This window comes from Chenopodium quinoa, unplaced genomic scaffold, assembly GCF_001683475.1.
Source record: "Chenopodium quinoa cultivar QQ74 unplaced genomic scaffold, ASM168347v1, whole genome shotgun sequence".
Classification (NCBI taxonomy): Eukaryota; Viridiplantae; Streptophyta; class Magnoliopsida; order Caryophyllales; family Amaranthaceae; genus Chenopodium; species Chenopodium quinoa.
Genome location: NW_018744790.1, coordinates 1,116,061 through 1,134,686, shown reverse-complemented (window position 1 = coordinate 1,134,686; position 18,626 = coordinate 1,116,061). Strand labels below are relative to the sequence as shown.

Here is an 18,626-nt window from a genome sequence, read left to right as displayed (position 1 = left end):
AGAATTCATATTAGTGATTAAATTCATTTAATTGTAATCAAGATTATTTGTAATTGTCTCATATTTTTTTTAATACTCGTATATGTGTTTTTATGTAGTAGTACTTTTTAATGGTAATCAAGAATGCTTGGTTTTCTCCAAGAATTCAAGATTTAAGATGTTAAAAAAAAAAAAAAAAAAAAAATCCAAAACTAAATTTCTAGGCTCCTCCAATATTGTCGCCGACGGCGGACTTTATGACTGCACCTATGTTGTTACGTTTAAGGGCTTGTGGAAGTAGCATAAAACAAAACCATAAAACCACAAAAAGTAAATTCATTTAATTGTGATCAATTTATTTTAAATTGTCAATAAATGCTCATGTCCTCATGTCCTTGTAATACTCATATATTTGTTTGTATGTAATACGGAGTACTTCATAGTAGATAGTACTCCCTCTCTTAATCTCCAAGAATCCATGGTTTAAGAATTATTTAAAAAAAAAGAAAAATTTGCGAGGAAGGTCTTTTTATGAGGTCGACCTTGTGTGAAAGGTCCTTTTATGAAAAAGTGGCACGAAAGGTCCTTATATGAACATTGGGTTGCGAGGAGGGTCTTTTGACCAAATTCCGGCGTTGACCAATTTTTTCCGGCCAAAAATTAAGCTTTTTTTCCCCTCTTTTCCTTAATTTCCCTTTTCCCCTTTAAATTAAGCTTGAAAACAAGAATTAGAATTAGAATTATGGTTGTTATAGTGTTTAATTTCACTAAACCACCAATCTAATTAAAGAACCACCGATCCAGACTAACCAACCACCCTATATCTACCCATAACAATCCATACTCACTGAGAACCGACCACCTACGAAAACCACCCATTAAAAACCCACACCTCGAACATCCACCCCACTAGACCAAACACACGACCCCCACGAACAGCCACCCACCAATAACCGGCGAAAATTAAAGAACGAAGAAGATGATGGGGAAAAGTTCAAGCAACAACACTAAGGCGAGGAGGAAAGAAGAGCACGCAGCACCGGCTATGGTTGAATGTCTTTGATTGGCCTTCAATTGTAATTTTAGGGATAAGAATTGAAGATTTGAGATTAATTTTGCTCTAAAATTAGGGTTTCATAAGGGAGAAATGGGGGATAGATGAAAAATCGTGAGAAAAGAGGGGAAAGGAAAAAAAATAAAAAAAAAGGGAACTTAAGGGGTCACGTGATTGCACGTGATTTTAAATGGCCAGAAAATTTTGGTCAATGCCGGAGAACGGTCAAAGGACCCTCCTCGCAACCCAATGTTCATATAAGGACCTTTCGTGCCACCTTTTTCATAAAAGGACCTTCTACACAAGGTCGACCTCATAAAAGAACCTTCCTCGCAAATTTTTCTAAAAAAAAATAATAATTTAAAAAAAAATCCACAGCCAAATTCTTTGGCTCCTCCAATTATACTGCACTTATGTTGTTGAGTTTAAGGGGTTTTGGAAGTAGATGCAAAAAACCATAACCATAAAATCACAAAAACTGGTGTCTTATTTTCCGCTTCAGTTTTGTGGAACAAGCTCATTTTTTATTTTTATTTTTTTCAAAAGCTCATAATTATTCTTAAAAACAAAGTTGATTGGTATTGTGAATCATTGTCCAAAGTTTATCGGTGCCAAAAGATTTTACTCCGTATCAATAGTATTTTATTTTAGTTTGTTGTATTACTACAATAACTGATCTTGTTCGGATACTGTGAAGGATCTTTAGTCCTTATTTAGTTCATCTTATTTTTATTTTTCTGATCTAAACTTATTATATCATTAATAATGTGTATCATAATCATAATATATAATTTTTATAATTTTTTTCATATTGAAATTATAGATATATTTTTTTGATGGACTTTTTGTGAAAACTACATTATTACAAGTTAGTTTTTGTGAAAAATTATCTTATTAAAAAAATGTTGTAAGAAACTACGACCTTTTACACAATCGAAAATCCTACGGTAGGTAAATGACGCGTACTGATATGTACCACTAAACCAACATACCGCAATGCACACTAATAAATTTAATTAAATACATTATTATTTTTTGCATTTTTTAAACACAGGTTGACTTTAGCTAAGATAGTAAATTGCGTTATTACTTTGATTAGTGGTTTAAGGATAAAACATTAGTGGTAAATTGCATTATTACTTTGATTAGTAACTCATACAAGTAACACCAGAATACAAGTAACACCTACATGTAACCCCTGACAAAACCAGTAACACCCTACAAGTAACCTTTATCGTACAATGTGGCCTGCCGCACTGAATAACCTATATTTTTCATAAGATTTATCCCATGTTGTTTATAAAAGTAACCCAAATTCATTATACGAGTGAAATCATGTAATTTAGAAATAAGTAACCCCATTTGTTCATTCGATTAACCCTATTTTTTTGTTTTTAAAATTGAAAGAATAATTCCACTTATTTAAAAGAGTAATTTTGTTTTTTTTTCTCATTTAAGTAACCTAGATACTATACGTTAAGATAATCCTATTTGCTCAGTACCATAACCCTCTATTACTTAATTAATTTCCTTATATGTTATTATGTGAAGGGGCCACACCATGTAACTAGCCATATACTATATAAGACTTTGTGAAAACGTTGAGTTAACACTTGCCTTTAGCTCGTGGCTCTCGTTACACCAAAAAACCTAAAAAAATAATTTGAGTGATACCGAATAACGGATAAAACACTACTAGAAAACAGCTTAATTCCGACGGAAAATTTCCGTCGGAAACCGTGTTTACGACGGAATTCCGTCGGAAGGTGTCGTCGGAAAAGTATTTGTAGGAAAATTGACATTTTACGACGGAATTTAGCGTTGAAAGAGGTTTTTCTGGTCTGGAAAAGTCCGTCGAAAATTTTCGACGGAATCCGATTCCGTCGGAATTTCCCGACGGAAATTCCGTCGGAAATTTATTAAAAAAAACAAAAAAAAAAAAGCCCGCACCACCAACCCCCACCACCAGCTACCACCCCTTACCACCAGCCCACCCAACCAGCCCCCACCGCCCACCATCACACTCACACCGACACCACCCCACTGCACACCACCACTCGCACCGACACCACCACACTCGCACCGACACCACCCCACTGCACACCACCACACTCACACCGACACCACCACACTTGCACCGACACCACTCCACTGCACACCACCACACTCACACCGACACCACCCCACTGCACACCACCACACTCACACCGACACCACCACACGCACACAATAACCCAAACACCAAACTTCGCAAAATCCTACCCAACCCAACCCAAAACCCAGTCACCCCTAACCGAGCCCACACTACCCACCCCTAACAAATCCCCACCAAAACCCACACCACCCTGACCGAATACGACCCAGACCACAGTTTGGGTGCTTTTCGGTGGTGGTGGATCTAAATTTGGGAGATTTTCGGTGGTGGTGGATCTAAATTTGGGTGATTTTCGGTGGTGGCTGTGGTCTGGGTCGTATTATGGTGATTTTCGTGGTGGTTGTGGCTTGGTTAGTGTATTCGGTCAGGGTGGTGTGGGTTTTGGTGGGGATTTGTTAGGGTGGGTAGTGTGGGCTCGGTTAGGGTGACTGGGTTTTGGGTTGGGTTGGGTTGGATTTTGCGAAGTTTGGTGTTTGGGGTTATTGTGTGCGTGTGGTGGTGTCGGTGTGAGTGTGGTGGTGTGCAGTGGGGTGGTGTCGGTGTGAGTGTGGTGGTGTGCAGTGGAGTGGTGTCGGTGCAAGTGTGGTGGTGTCGGTGTGAGTGTGGTTGGTGTGCAGTGGGGTGGGTGTCGGTGCGAGTGTGGTGGTGTCGGTGCGAGTGTGGTGTGCAGTGGGGTGGTGTCGGTGTGAGTGTGATGGTGTGCGGTGGGGCTGGTTGGGTGGGCTGGTGGTAAGGGTGGTAGCTGGTGGTGGGGGTTGGTGGTGCGGGCTTTTTTTTTTTTTGTTTTTTTTTAATAAATTTCCGACGGAATTTCCGTCGGGAAATTCCGACGGAATCGGATTCCGTCGAAAATTTCCGACGGACTTTTCCAGACCAGAAAAAACCTCTTTCAACGCTAAATTCCGTCGGAATTTCCGACGGAAATTCCGTCGTAAAATGTCAATTTTCCTACAAATACTTTTCCGACGACACCTTCCGACGGAATTCCGTCGTAAACACGGTTTCCGACGGAAATTTTCCGTCGGAATTAAGCTGTTTTCTAGTAGTGTTTTATCCGTTATTCGGTATCACTCAAATTATTTTTTTAGTTTTTTTGGTGTAACGAGAGCCACGAGCTAAAGGCAAGTGTTTTAACTCAACGTTTTCACAAAGTCTTATATAGTATATGGCTAGTTACATGGTGTGACCACTTCACATAATAACATATAAGGAAATTAATTAAGTAATTAGAGGGTTATGGTACTGAGCAAATAGGATTATCTTAACGTTATAGTATCTAGGTTACTTAAATGAGAAAAAAAAACAAAATTACTCTTTTAAATAAGTGGAATTATTCTTTCAATTTTTAAAAACAAAAAAATAGGGTTAATCGAATGAACAAATGGGGTTACTTATTTCTAAATTACATGATTTCACTCGTATAATGAATTTGGGTTACTTTTATAAACAACATGGGATAAATCTTATGAAAAAATATAGGTTATTCAGTGCGGCAGGCCACATTGTACGATAAAGGTTACTTGTAGGGTGTTACTGGTTTTGTCAGGGGTTACATGTAGGTGTTACTTGTATTCTGGTGTTACTTGTATGAGTTACTAATCAAAGTAATAATGCAATTTACCACTAATGTTTTATCCTTAAACCACTAATCAAAGTAATAACGCAATTTACTATCTTAGCTAAAGTCAACCTGTGTTTAAAAAATGCAAAAAATAATAATGTATTTAATTAAATTTATTAGTGGTGCATTGCGGTATGTTGGTTTAGTGGTACATATCAGTACGCGTCATTTACCTACCGTAGGATTTTCGATTGTGTAAAAGGTCGTAGTTTCTTACAACATTTTTTTAATAAGATAATTTTTCACAAAAACTAACTTGTATAATGTAGTTTTCACAAAAAGTCCATCAAAAAAATATATCTATAATTTCAATATGAAAAAAAATTATAAAAAATTATATATTATGATTATGATACACATTATTAATGATATAATAAGTTTAGATCAGAAAAATAAAAATAAGATGAACTAAATAAGGACTAAAGATCCCTTCACAGTATCCGAACAAGATCAGTTATTGTAGTAATACAACAAACTAAAATAAAATACTATTGATACGGAGTAAAATCTTTTGGCACCGATAAACTTTGGACAATGATTCACAATACCAATCAACTTTGTTTTTAAGAATAATTATGAGCTTTTGAAAAAAATAAAAATAAAAAATGAGCTTGTTCCACAAAACTGAAGCGGAAAATAAGACACCAGTTTTTGTGATTTTATGGTTATGGTTTTTTGCATCTACTTCCAAAACCCCTTAAACTCAACAACATAAGTGCAGTATAATTGGAGGAGCCAAAGAATTTGGCTGTGGATTTTTTTTAAATTATTATTTTTTTTTAGAAAAATTTGCGAGGAAGGTTCTTTTATGAGGTCGACCTTGTGTAGAAGGTCCTTTTATGAAAAAGGTGGCACGAAAGGTCCTTATATGAACATTGGGTTGCGAGGAGGGTCCTTTGACCGTTCTCCGGCATTGACCAAAATTTTCTGGCCATTTAAAATCACGTGCAAATCACGTGACCCCTTAAGTTCCCTTTTTTTTTTTATTTTTTTTCCTTTCCCCTCTTTTCTCACGATTTTTCATCTATCCCCCATTTCTCCCTTATGAAACCCTAATTTTAGAGCAAAATTAATCTCAAATCTTCAATTCTTATCCCTAAAATTACAATTGAAGGCCAATCAAAGACATTCAACCATAGCCGGTGCTGCGTGCTCTTCTTTCCTCCTCGCCTTAGTGTTGTTGCTTGAACTTTTCCCCATCATCTTCTTCGTTCTTTAATTTTCGCCGGTTATTGGTGGGTGGCTGTTCGTGGGGGTCGTGTGTTTGGGTTCTAGTGGGGTGGATGTTCGAGGTGTGGGTTTTAATGGGTGGTTTTCGTAGGTGGTCGGTTCTCAGTGAGTATGGATTGTTATGGGTAGATATAGGGTGGTTGGTTAGTCTGGATCGGTGGTTCTTTAATTAGATTGGTGGTTCTAGTGAAATTAAACACTATAACAACCATAATTCTAATTCTAATTGTTGTTTTCAAGCTTAATTTAAAGGGGAAAAGGGAAATTAAGGGAAAAGAGGGGAAAAAAAGCTTAATTTTTGGCCGGAAAAAATTGGTCAACGCCGGAATTTGGTCAAAAGACCCTCCTCGCAACCCAATGTTCATATAAGGACCTTTCGTGCCACTTTTTTCATAAAAGGACCTTTCACACAAGGTCGACCTCATAAAAAGACCTTCCTCGCAAATTTTTCTTTTTTTTTAATAATTCTTAAACCATGGATTCTTGGAGATTAAGAGAGGGAGTACTATCTACTATGAAGTACTCCGTATTACATACAAACAAATATATGAGTATTACAAGGACATGAGGACATGAGCATTTATTGACAATTTAAAATAAATTGATCACAATTAAATGAATTTACTTTTTGTGGTTTTATGGTTTTGTTTTATGCTACTTCCACAAGCCCTTAAACGTAACAACATAGGTGCAGTCATAAAGTCCGCCGTCGGCGACAATATTGGAGGAGCCTAGAAATTTAGTTTTGGATTTTTTTTTTTGTTTTTTTTTTTAACATCTTAAATCTTGAATTCTTGGAGAAAACCAAGCATTCTTGATTACCATTAAAAAGTACTACTACATAAAAACACATATACGAGTATTAAAAAAAATATGAGACAATTACAAATAATCTTGATTACAATTAAATGAATTTAATCACTAATATGAATTCTTATGATTTGTTTACCAGCTCTCGGCAGCCCCCAACTCAAAACGACACAGAGGACAAAAGTGGCCAAGGTTGAGCCACTTAACAATACAACCGTCATGAAAAACATGTTTACATGGTAATAAACACACCAATTCTTCTTCTTTTTCTTGTTTCTTTTCAAAATTTTCTAGGCAAATGGAACAAACTTCATCCATATCAACCGCTAACTCCTCAACCCTCACCCTTTTCAAATTAGCCACAACCGATTCATTGGTTGATTGTTGTGTGTACATTGATACTCCATCGCTGTCGTAGAAGCCATTAGTAATAATGTTGGATAATATATGATGAAAGATTTCTACACTAGTATCTGACCCCTGTCTAAAGGCATTGATGTCTTCCCTAATGTCAAACCCATAAATATGTAAGAATATAAGATGAATTGTTTCTGCGCCACTATCCGACAATTGCCTAAAGGCATTGATGGCTGTTCTAATTTCTTCACTGGTTATTGTTGTAATCCCACGTCTAAAAATTCTAAGTAGAACTACAATTTTGAGCCCATCTTGCCTGTTTGGGTCCAATTATGTCAATTGGGCCTAGTCACTAAATGATTCAATATTCCAAGGTCAAGGCCCAAGCCTCTATTAAGCCAAGTCAACATAAAGTCAAGCGGCCCAAATTGTCATGGTCAACCCATGACTAAGTCTGGCCCATCCATCCTCCTCTCTTTGTCATGCTAAGGTATAAAAGCCTTCACTTGCACCATTTATGATTCATTCACAAAAAAAAGCCTCAAGCATTAACTCTCTTGCATAGCTTTCTCTCTCTAAACACTGTCTGACTTCGGCATTGGAAGGGTCTTCCTCGGATCCACCCCCGAGGCCAGTTTTACGTGTATTTGCTGTGCAGGAAACCTTCGGCCCAGCATCACTTGGACCGGACCAGTCTTCATCCACTTCTTTGGACCTTCGGCAAGGTCCCATTGTTTTCACCCGAAACAATTTGGCGCCGTCTGTGGGGAAGACTTTCAAGAAATCTTTAAGCCAACTAAAATCATTTTGCAAAAATCTTAGTAGCAATAGCTAAGAACCGCAAGAACAAGCGACTAAGTCAAGGAGCAGGCGAAAGGCCTAAGACTCCTACACCATCACCTTCTCCGGACCAGAACTCTTCTAAGGGTGCCAGTTCGGGAGGAGCATACCGGGAGGATTCCTTTTCTCCCATAATTCACCAATCTCATCATAGACCGAGTCCTCCTCGGTCTAACAAAAGTCAGTCCGATCGTAGGACTCAATCAGTGCCTCAAAGCAGACCTTTGACCGTCCACTCTCACTCTCACACTCAGCCGAGGACCCCTTTAACGAGGCATAGCTCGAAAGAGGTGGCAAGAGCGTTGGCGGTGCTAATGGAAGCAATGAGGGCACAAAATATGCCTCCACCTCGTGACCGAACCCCTCCGCATACCAGGCATCAGTGGAGGAAGCTCGACCACGAGGGGGAGAACCCTCCCTCCTTTAGGGAGCTGGAAGAGTGGGAAGAGGACACTTGGAGGACTGAAAAAGAGAGAAAAAAGAACCCTCATTTTTTCAAAGGATCCTCTACCTCTCGACCAGAAACTCACAAAAGCAGCAGCTCAGCCTCTCGGCCAGAGACTGTTCGTCGAGAACGACCAAAGACTGTCCGCCGAAGCGTCCTCGACCGACTCGGCGGCAGGGAGCCGAGTGTGCATAACTGCCTCTCATTCCCTGTAGACGAGGCCCGAACTTCCCAGCCAGGGATGAAAACCACTCCTACCTCTCTAAGAGGGCAGAGCGCGGTCCCTTCGGCCAGGAATAAGGGAAAGGTCGTGATTCTTCCTACCAGTTCTCCATTCGAGCAATGGATTCTAGAAGAGCATGTGCCGACGGTTAAAATACCGTCGCACATTACATACGATGGGACTTCGGACCCGAAGGACCATATTACCTCTTACGAGGGGCACATGCACCTTTGCCCCTGGTCCGAAGCGACCTGGTGCAAATATTTTCCCACCACTCTTAAAGGGGGTCGCGCAAGCGTGGATCTCCAAGGGAGTAAAGGAAGGCTCTATAACATGGTGGGACGACCTGTCCACTAAGTTCAAGAGAAAATTCTCCACGGCAAACCGCCGAGAGAAAACCACTGCAGAGCTCATGAGTCTGCAGCAAGGGGAGACCGAGAGTCTCCGAGACTACTTGACTCGTTTCAGCAACGAGTCATCCAGCGTGTCTCAGCTGGATCAAGGGCTGGCCGTTGTTGCAATGCAGAATGGCCTTCAGCCCGGAAAGTTCCTTGACTTCATGTCATGCATACCCCGCAGACCCTGGAGGAGGCTCTGAACGCCTCGGATAAATTCATCCGAGCCGAAGAGTGGAACAAAACAAAATCCCAACCCCAATCTGGGGGTGGGATGAAAAAACAATCGTCCGAAGGCCAAGGCCAGAAGGCGAAAGGGAAGGCGAAAGCCTCCGAACAATCTTCGGCCAACGAGCCGAAGAAAGAAAAATCTGCTCCCTTCACAGGGAGATATGAATCCTACACTCCGCTGGCCCTCCCACACGCTAAAATTTACAGCGTGACGAAGGAAGAGCAGAGTTACAGGAAGCCGAGACCGCTCCCAGAGTGGTATCAACGCAAAAATAAGAATCAGTGGTGTGAGTTCCACGAATCGCCGGGACACAACACTGAGGAATGTATCCTGCTGAAGGACCAAATCTAGGATATGGTCCGGAGGGGATATTTGAAAAAATACATCGCAGATCACCGCGAGAAAAAAGAGGCTGAGAAATCCGAAAAGGACTCTCGGCAAGAACTCAATTTCCCCCGAAAGAACAACAAAAATGCGGAGGGAAAATTTCCTCCAATTAACGTTATCTCGGGAGGAATATGTTCTCGGAGGGAGCACAAACGTCACCTTAGGGATTTGACCTACCAAGTGAACAATGCTAGCATTCAGCCTCCCTAGTCGCCGGTGCCGAACATGACGTTCACATCCGTTGATTGCCGGGGTGTGACGTACCCTCACGAGGATCCGTTGGTGATTATCGCCACAGTGGCCAACCACGATGTCAGCAAGGTTCTTGTTGATGGTGGCGGCGGGAGCAAACATTTAGTTCCTAAAGGCCTACAACCAAATCAATCTGAAGCCCAAGCACCTCACGCCAGTACTGTAGACACCCATTTGTGTCTCCCCAAAACCAAACCCAGTGATGAGTACCTTTCGCGTCGAATCATAATCGAATGAAGTGAAAGTGTGGAAAGTCTAGCGTTGCGGATAGTTTTAATTTCTTTTCTTTTCTCTCTGTTTGAGAAAACTTATTTTAAGAAAACAGCCAATCCAGTTTGGTTGGTCCATGATATGGGTCCAATAGTAGTGTAGTTGGATGGGGTTTGCAAAGACCTTTCCAACAATATATTATAAGCCCAAATCCGATGAATAATGAGGAAGTTATGGCCAAAATACTAAACTGGGCCCGATTTGGTTTTTATATGCGGCCCAATGATCTAGAGGAGGGCCTATTATTAATTATCATTCCTAAAGCTATTAGGATTGATTATAGTCTTCTAGAATACTCTAGAAGGTTCTTTTAAATCCTAATGGAGTTAGGATTGATAATTATGTTTTAAAGAGTTTGAAATTGAATAAAACTACTCCTTTTAAGAATCCTTGTTTTGTACAAAGTGGAATATATTCAGATTTTATTTTCGTACCTCATAATATTTATCCAAATTTTATATGGTTGGATAGATCTTTAAATTATCTTTCCAATGATATATTTTAATATTAAATCCGAGTTAACGAAAAAGATATGAATGAGACATGAAACTTTATCCAAAACTGATACCCTTCCACTATTTTGGCCATATCTTTTATATACAAAATATTTTAATCTGATTCTAATTGGGTTGGAAATTAGACTTTAAGAGCTTTCCAACGACATATTATATGCCTGATTTGGACTTTCGGATCAAAATATATGATAAAAAAAAAACGCGTTAAAAACGGGCCTGGCGCCTGACTTCAGGCATTGGCGCCTGGAACCAGGCCTGGCGCCAGCCATTGGCGCCTAGCGCTATCCATTGGCGTCTGGCGCCAATGGCCAATACGTGCGCCAGACTCTGTTTTGTTAATTTTATCTTTTTGGCTGATTTTCTCTATAAATAACGTATTAAAACTCCGTTTTCATTCACCAACTCTCATCAAGATTTTCTTGATTATTCCCTCTCTCTTTCTCTTTTCTAAACTTTGTTTTCAAATACAAAATTCCGCATTCGCAAGTCTTAGATACACCTAGCCATATTTGAAGTTGCCTTCGCCCTAGACGTGAAAGGTTTTAATTTCTGAGGGTTTGGTCCCAAATCTCTCTTTCAATTATTTAATTTAATTGTTTTGTTTTATTATTTTCCTTGAAGTTACTAACGTGTGTATTTTGTAATTAGAAAGAGGTACGAGGCATCAAAGTAAGTACTTTAATGTTTTGATTGATGTTATGATGTAGAAATCATGTTTACATTGTTATTATGATATTCCTAGTATCATGTCTAGGGTAATTTTAATATTAAATATGATTGTTACGATGCTTCCTATATTTTTCCTAATATTTATGATTGCTAGTATCATGTTAGGGCTAAAGACTTGATTTTTATTGCTTAGTGACATGCTAGGGTTTGTTATTAATCTTGTTAGTATCATGCCTAGGATCTTGCTATTATTATTATGCTTTAATATTAACATGAACATGATTATGATTATAATTGTTTTGATTTATGATGATATTATTATTTTGATTATTTTATTTATGATGGTATTATGATTATTATAATTATTATTCATGATTGATTATTTATTATGTTGCTTGACATTTATTGTTATTGCTTGATCACGCCTTTTATGCATGTTTAAAGGGAATTGGTACTTGTAATCACGCTTAATGAGATAATTAATAATCTTGTTAGGGTTAATTGTGGTTATAATTCAAGTGATCGCCAATAATAGTTTATTTGTGCATTAATATTCAACCAACATAGATTAAACAGGTTTAGGGGTAATCCTAATTATTGCATGTTAATTAGAAAGCGCTTATGAATACGATCAGAATAAAGTAGAGGCCTATTATTAGGGCATGTTCAATCTCTTTTAGGTTGGATTTGTACCTTCATCCCCGAACCCTTATTTGGTTCATGACCTTATGGAGTTGACGATCTCTTAGATCGTTTAGGGGTGTAACCTTCACCTCGTGAATGATTTACATGTTCCTAAAAAAACTTGTTGGCGACTCTTTTGCTCTATCTTCTTCCCTTTTGGACGCCACCGTACTTTAGTGTATGATCACAGTGGGGTTCAAGCTAGTGGGATTTTAAAGGCTTGAAAATATTCCCTACAGGTACCCTACCCGGTATCCGGATTTAATGGGGCTTCAACTTATCCAGACGGGAAGGTAACACTTCCTGTCACCATCGGCTGTGATGAGGCAGCCAGGAACGTCATGACCGAATTCTTGGTCATCGACGCTCCTTCTATGTACAACGTGATCATGGGGAGACCCATTATTCACGAGATCCAAGGGGTAGTCTCGACGTACCATCAGCTGATGATCTATGTCTCGGATGCCGCCTACCCCGAAAGGATCGAGGGCAGTCAAAAGGAGGCCCGAAGGTGCAACTACCTCAAGCCATCCACTAGTCGTACAAAGGAGGATGACGAGGATGAGGAAGAGAAAGACAGGCAGCCGAGCGCGAAGAAGCTGAAAGGCCTAAGTGCTTCGGCCTAAGAAGACCTGGCCAAAGAAAAAGGGCCAGGAAAAGAAAAGGCTAGCTCGTCATCTGAGCCGAAAGACTCAGAGAGCCAGCTGAAGAAGAAAAAATCTGGGACCCCTGCTGACAAGACAGCAGGCCAGAAAACGAAGAGTCCAGCCCCACGCCAATGGAGCTGGGCCAGCAGACCGAAACGGTCGAGTTTACCGAAGGAGACGCCAAAAAATGCGTTATAATCGGGCTGGATCTTGATCCGAAAGTCCGCGTTGAACTCATCCAACTCCTTCGGGACAACCGAGATGTGTTTGCTTTCTCGGCAGCTAACATGCCCGGGATAAGCCCAGACCTCATATCTCATAAGCTTAACGTCGACCCAACGTGCCGACCAGTTAAGCAAAAGAAGCGGAATTACTCCGCAAATAAGAACCGAGACATCGCAGTCGAGGTCAAAAAATTGTTGGATGCAGGATTCATCGAACCCTGCCAGTATCCATAATGGCTGGCCAATGTGGTGATGGTTCAGAAGGCAAATGGCACCTGGAGAATGTGCGTTGACTTCACGGACCTAAATAAGGCATGTCTGAAGGATTTCTATCCCTTGCCGAGGATCGATCAGCTAGTCGACTCGACAAGTGGCCATGCCTTGCTTAGTTTCATGGACGCATTTTCAGGGTATCATCAGATCTTCATGCACCCCTACGACCAAGCAAAGACGGCATTCGTCACGAACGCCGGGATGTACAATTACAGAATGATGCCCTTCGGATTGAAAAATGCGGGGGCAACATATCAAAGGCTGGTGGACCAACTTTTCGCTGAGCAAAAGGGACGAAACATGGAAGTCTACGTTGACGATTCAATCGTCAAAAGCAAAAAAGATGAAGAACATGTTAGGGACCCGGCGAAAACTTTCGCCACACTAAGAAAGCATCAGATGAAGTTGAATCCGAAGAAGTGTGTCTTCGGCATGAAGTCAGGGAAATTCCTTGGGTTCATGGTCAGCAAAAGAGGGATTGACGCCAATCCCGCTAAGGTGCAGGCAGCGCTCGACCTCCTTGAGTCAAAAATAAAAAGGGATGTTCAGCGGCTCACCGGAAGAATGGAAGCCCTCTCGAGGTTCATCTCCAGGGCCTCGGATAAGGGGTTACCTTTCTTCAAAGCCCTGAAACTCTCGAAAACAAAAGAGCTCGTCTGGGAGGACGAGCAAAGAGAAGCCTTCAAGCAGCTTTGGGAGCATCTAGCTCAACTTCCAACACTGGCTAGCCCAGTAGAGGGAGAGTCCCTGTACTTGTACGTGGCTGTCAGCCCAGCCCCCATCAGTGCAGTGCTGTTGAGGGAAGAAAATAAAACACGGCAACCGATCTACTTCGTCAGCCACACTCTGACAGACGCCGAGACCCGCTACCCCTTACTCGAAAAAGTTGCTTATGCAGTGGTGGTAGCCGCTCGGAAGTTGAGACCCTATTTTTATTGTCATCATATAGTGGTCTTGACTGATCAGCTGCTGGAAAAAGTTCTCGGTAAAGTTGAAAAAATCTGGTAGGCTGGCCAAATGGGCTTTTAAGCTCACAGAGTTCAGCATCAGCTACCAGCCGAGAGCAGCCATAAAGGCTCAATCTCTGGCGGACTTCCTAGCCGAATGCTCGTACCAGGAGACGCTAGACGATGAAAAGAAAACCTGGACCGTTTTCACGGATGGATCCTCCACCATGAATGGTTCGGAGGCAGGGGTGGTTATAACCTCTCCTGAAGGCAAGTCCTTTGAGTATGCACTAAAATTTTCCTTCAAGGCTTCGAACAACGAAGCCGAATATGAGGCGGCCATTGCCGGCCTAGAATTGTGCATCTCGCTGGAAGCCGAACATGTTTGTCAGAAAACAGACTCTCAGCTAGTTGCATATCAGATTGGTGGCAGGTACGAGGCCAAAGAGCCCTCGACGATATCATACCTTGCCAAGATCAAATCAGTTATCGCAAAGCTGAGAACTTTTGAAGTTCAGCTGATCCCAAGGGGTCAGAATGCAAAAGCCGATGCACTCTCCAAACTTGCTAGTTCAACTCTCACTGAGCTGAACCAATCTGTTTATGTGGAGGTGCGCCGAGAAAGAAGTGTCGACGCAGCACCTGAAATGTGCTGCGTCGACCAGGAACCAAGCTGGATGGATCTCATCCTAGCTTTCAAGCTTCGGGGAGAAATTCCCGAAGACAAAATTCTGGCCTCCAAGTTGAAGCGAACCGGATCAAGGTTCATTGTCTTCAAGGGGGAACTGCTGAAGAAATCCTTCTCAGCCCCGTTGCTGAAATGCGTGGGGCTGACAGATGCAGATTATATCCTTCGGGAAATCCACCTCGGCATATGTGGGAACCACATTGGGGGAAGGAGCCTAGCCCACAAAGCATTAAGGGCAGGGTACTATTGGCCCACCATGATCTCAGATGCCAAGGAGCTGGTCAGAAAATGCGAAAAATGTCAAAAATTCGCACCAGTCATCCATCAGCTAGCCCAAGAGCTTCAGCCCGTGCTGAGTCCGCTTCCATTTGCTCAATGGGGGTTGGATATCCTAGGCCCATTTCCAGATGCCGCATATCAGAAAAAGTGGCTAATAGTCGGTGTCGACTATTTCACTAAATGGATTGAGGCCGAAGCAGCCTCGAACATTACGGACACTAGTAGAAAAAGGCTCATTTGCGTCGCCATATTTGCGTCACTCATTCTAAAGAACGAAGCAAATGTGTATTTTTACCCTCCTTTAAAGTTATTTGCGTCGCTTGTTATTAAAGAAGCGACGCAAAAAACAAGTTTATGTTAGCTTTCTATCATTTGCGTCGCTCCTATTTATTGAAGCGACGCAAATAATAAACTTATTTGCGTCACTCATTTACTGACAAGCGACGCAAATAAGGCAGTGAATAAATTGCGTCACTCCTTTAATAAATGAGCGACGCAAATAACAAATTTTCAGCATTTCAGATTTTGTTATTTGCGTCGCATTTTTATTATAAAGTGACGCAAATAACTCTGTTGCACTTTAGGTTATTCTTTTTTACCTTAGCTTTTCACGCCTACCTTTCACTAATTCACTAAACATAAAGAAAAAAAAAATTGCAACAAATTCAACATCCAAAATCGACCCTTCAATCCAACAAATTCGCCCAAAAAACACCCACAAATTCGCCCAAAAAACTGCAATTCCCCAGCAAATTCAACATCCAAAATCGCAATCAAGTTCAACACCCATAATCGGCAGCAAATCCGAGCAATTTCGAGCAAAAATTTAGACCAAAAACCCTAATTAATTAGAATCCTTAAACCCCAGAAAAATTGATTATTTTCGACCAAAAATCCCCCATTTCGAGCAAAAAATGTACTCAATTCCATACGAATTCGAACCCTAGAAACCCCAAAAAATTCAATTAAAAATCCTGCTGAAAAATTCGAGCAATAACTGAAATTTTCGAGTGGAAAATTCGTTGAATTTTCGCCCCCAAAAACCCGAGGAAGTTCAAGCAAATTACAGCAATGTTGAATTTTTGAATTTTTGAGTGGAAAAATCGCTTAATTTCGTCCCCAAAAATCGATTTCGGCTCGACATTGTTGAATTTTTGAAATCAAGTTCACCTATGGTAAGATTGCTTCTATTTATGTTCAATCTTTTGATGGTAGATAGAATGTAGCATTTAACTTGAACAATGACTTAGTTTAATTTCAAGTTTAGTGTTAGTTCACTAATTAGAAATTATATGGCAGATTTAATTGAATTTTTATAATTTCAGTCATAATAATAATTATAATACACATAATAATAATTAAGAACACAATTACTAGGTCATCTGATAATGGAATACACATAATAATTCTTGGCTAATTGCATTGAAAATTGGAAATGTATGTACTTAAATTGACTGATAAATTGCCCAAGAGAACTTTCTTGGAATAATTATGGATGGGTGTACCCAGAATTCCGCTTTTGCCGTCTTTACATATGGTAGGATAATTTAATTACTATAACTCCGTTACTGCAATTTGAGCATATAGCCTGTTAAACACCCAAACAAGTGAAATAATTTTCAGTTACAAAATTCAATTTACAGAATACTAGAAATAATCATGCATGTAGATGTTGCATGTGATAGTAGTGTAGGAAAATTAATCAAAACTTGGTTGTTAATTATGGGTTTAATTATTTTAACTGGTGGGTATTTGAAGGGGCAGAGTTTTATATACTACCAAGTATGCCACAAATTTCAGTTTCAGAACTGATGCTTGTAAAAAGTGTGCTATGTTGGGTTGATAAAACAGTGGCTCTAAGCGTGGATAAATGGTTAGCTTTATATTTTCTCCATTACTTTATAAAAGACTAGGAACTATAAAGTGAAAAGAGGAAAAGGTGTTGGGTACGTGATATTGGAGTATCATCATCCATTTTAGTCCATCTAATTATTAGGAATCTTAAAAGATAAGCTGGCTGGATTTGCAAGTTGCAAGCACACAAAACACAGGAATCTTAAATGACTGAATTTTTATAATTTCAGTCATTGAATTTTCATTGAGGCTCATCTCAATTCTGCTGGTTTAATATATTCACCTGCATGTTTTCAGCTAGTACATCTAGTCTGTAGATTTTTACAGTTGCTGTTTTGCAATATACTACTGGTTGCTTGTTTGCATCTTTGAACATTCATTGTTTTTTCTTTAATTTTATGGGTCATGTGACATCTATATGATTCTTTGAATGTCTTATTAAAATTATTTTTTATCATTTAATTTTTTTGTAGGCATCATCATAATGGGCGATGGGTAGCACGAATTGGGCGCGTTTATGAGAACAAGTACCTCTACTTAGGCACTTTCAGTAATGTCCTGAACTCTATTTCTCTCGTGCTTGCTCTTGTTCTATGAGATTTAGGATCACGAGCACACACGCTTGATAAATATTTCATTTTTGTTTGATAAATACAATTTGATGTTAGCTACAATCTTGAATTAAAACTTTCCTCTTGTATATTTGTTGTGTTTATAGGATTTTTCAAGAACTACACCGTACACCGAGGAGGAGATAAATGAGATCTGAGATATTTGGGCAGAGTATTTTATATGTAATGTTGAACTTTAGATTTACCACTTAGCACATGTTTGACTCTTGTTTTGGATTATAGGCTTGAAATGAAGTAATTTGGTTAATTGGTGTTGGGATGGTGAGTATAATGTCTATGATATTGAGATGTAAATTATTGGACAGGTTGTTAATATAATGTCGTCATTCCCAATTTTATGGGTAGGCCAAATTACAAAGGAGACTCTGCCGAAATTTACATTTGCATTATTCAATAATATTGCATTTTAATTTCAATTATATTAGCGTTATCATATTACTTTATACCTAGGAAAACAGGTACTATAAACATATACAAGGCAATTATTATATTATAATTAAAAAAAAAAAAATTCACCTCATTTGTGTCACTCATTAAACAAACAAGTGACGCAAATACAACAGTTTTGTATTGTCTACTCAGTCATTTGCGTCACTCCTATATAAACAAGTGATGCAAATAACAAAAAATAAGTTAATTGGAAGAGTCATTTGCGTCGCTTGTTTATAAAGGAGCGACGCAAATAACAAAAAAAGTTTATCTGAAGAGTCATTTGCGTCGCTTGTTTATAAAGGAGCGACGCAAATGACTAAAAATAAGTTTATCAGATCAGTCATTTGCGTCGCTCTTTTATAAAGGAGTGACGCAAATAACAAAAAATAAGTTTATCTTAAGAGTTATTTGCGTTGCTCCTTTATAAAAGAGTGACGCAAATAACAAAAAATAAGTTAATCAGAAAAGTCATTTGCGTCGCTTATTTATAAAGGAGCGACGCAAGTGACAAAAAATAAGTTTATCAAAAAAG

General features: G+C 39.6%; 1 long non-coding RNA gene across 1 annotated transcript; it reads left to right on the top strand.

The window, feature by feature from the left end:
• Positions 1–15,674: 15,674 nt before the first annotated feature.
• On the top strand, positions 15,675–18,078 carry LOC110703922. Its single transcript, XR_002507796.1, has 3 exons — positions 15,675–16,351; positions 17,504–17,580; positions 17,749–18,078. It is a non-coding gene; the product is annotated as an uncharacterized LOC110703922 (long non-coding RNA).
• Positions 18,079–18,626: the final 548 nt, after the last annotated feature.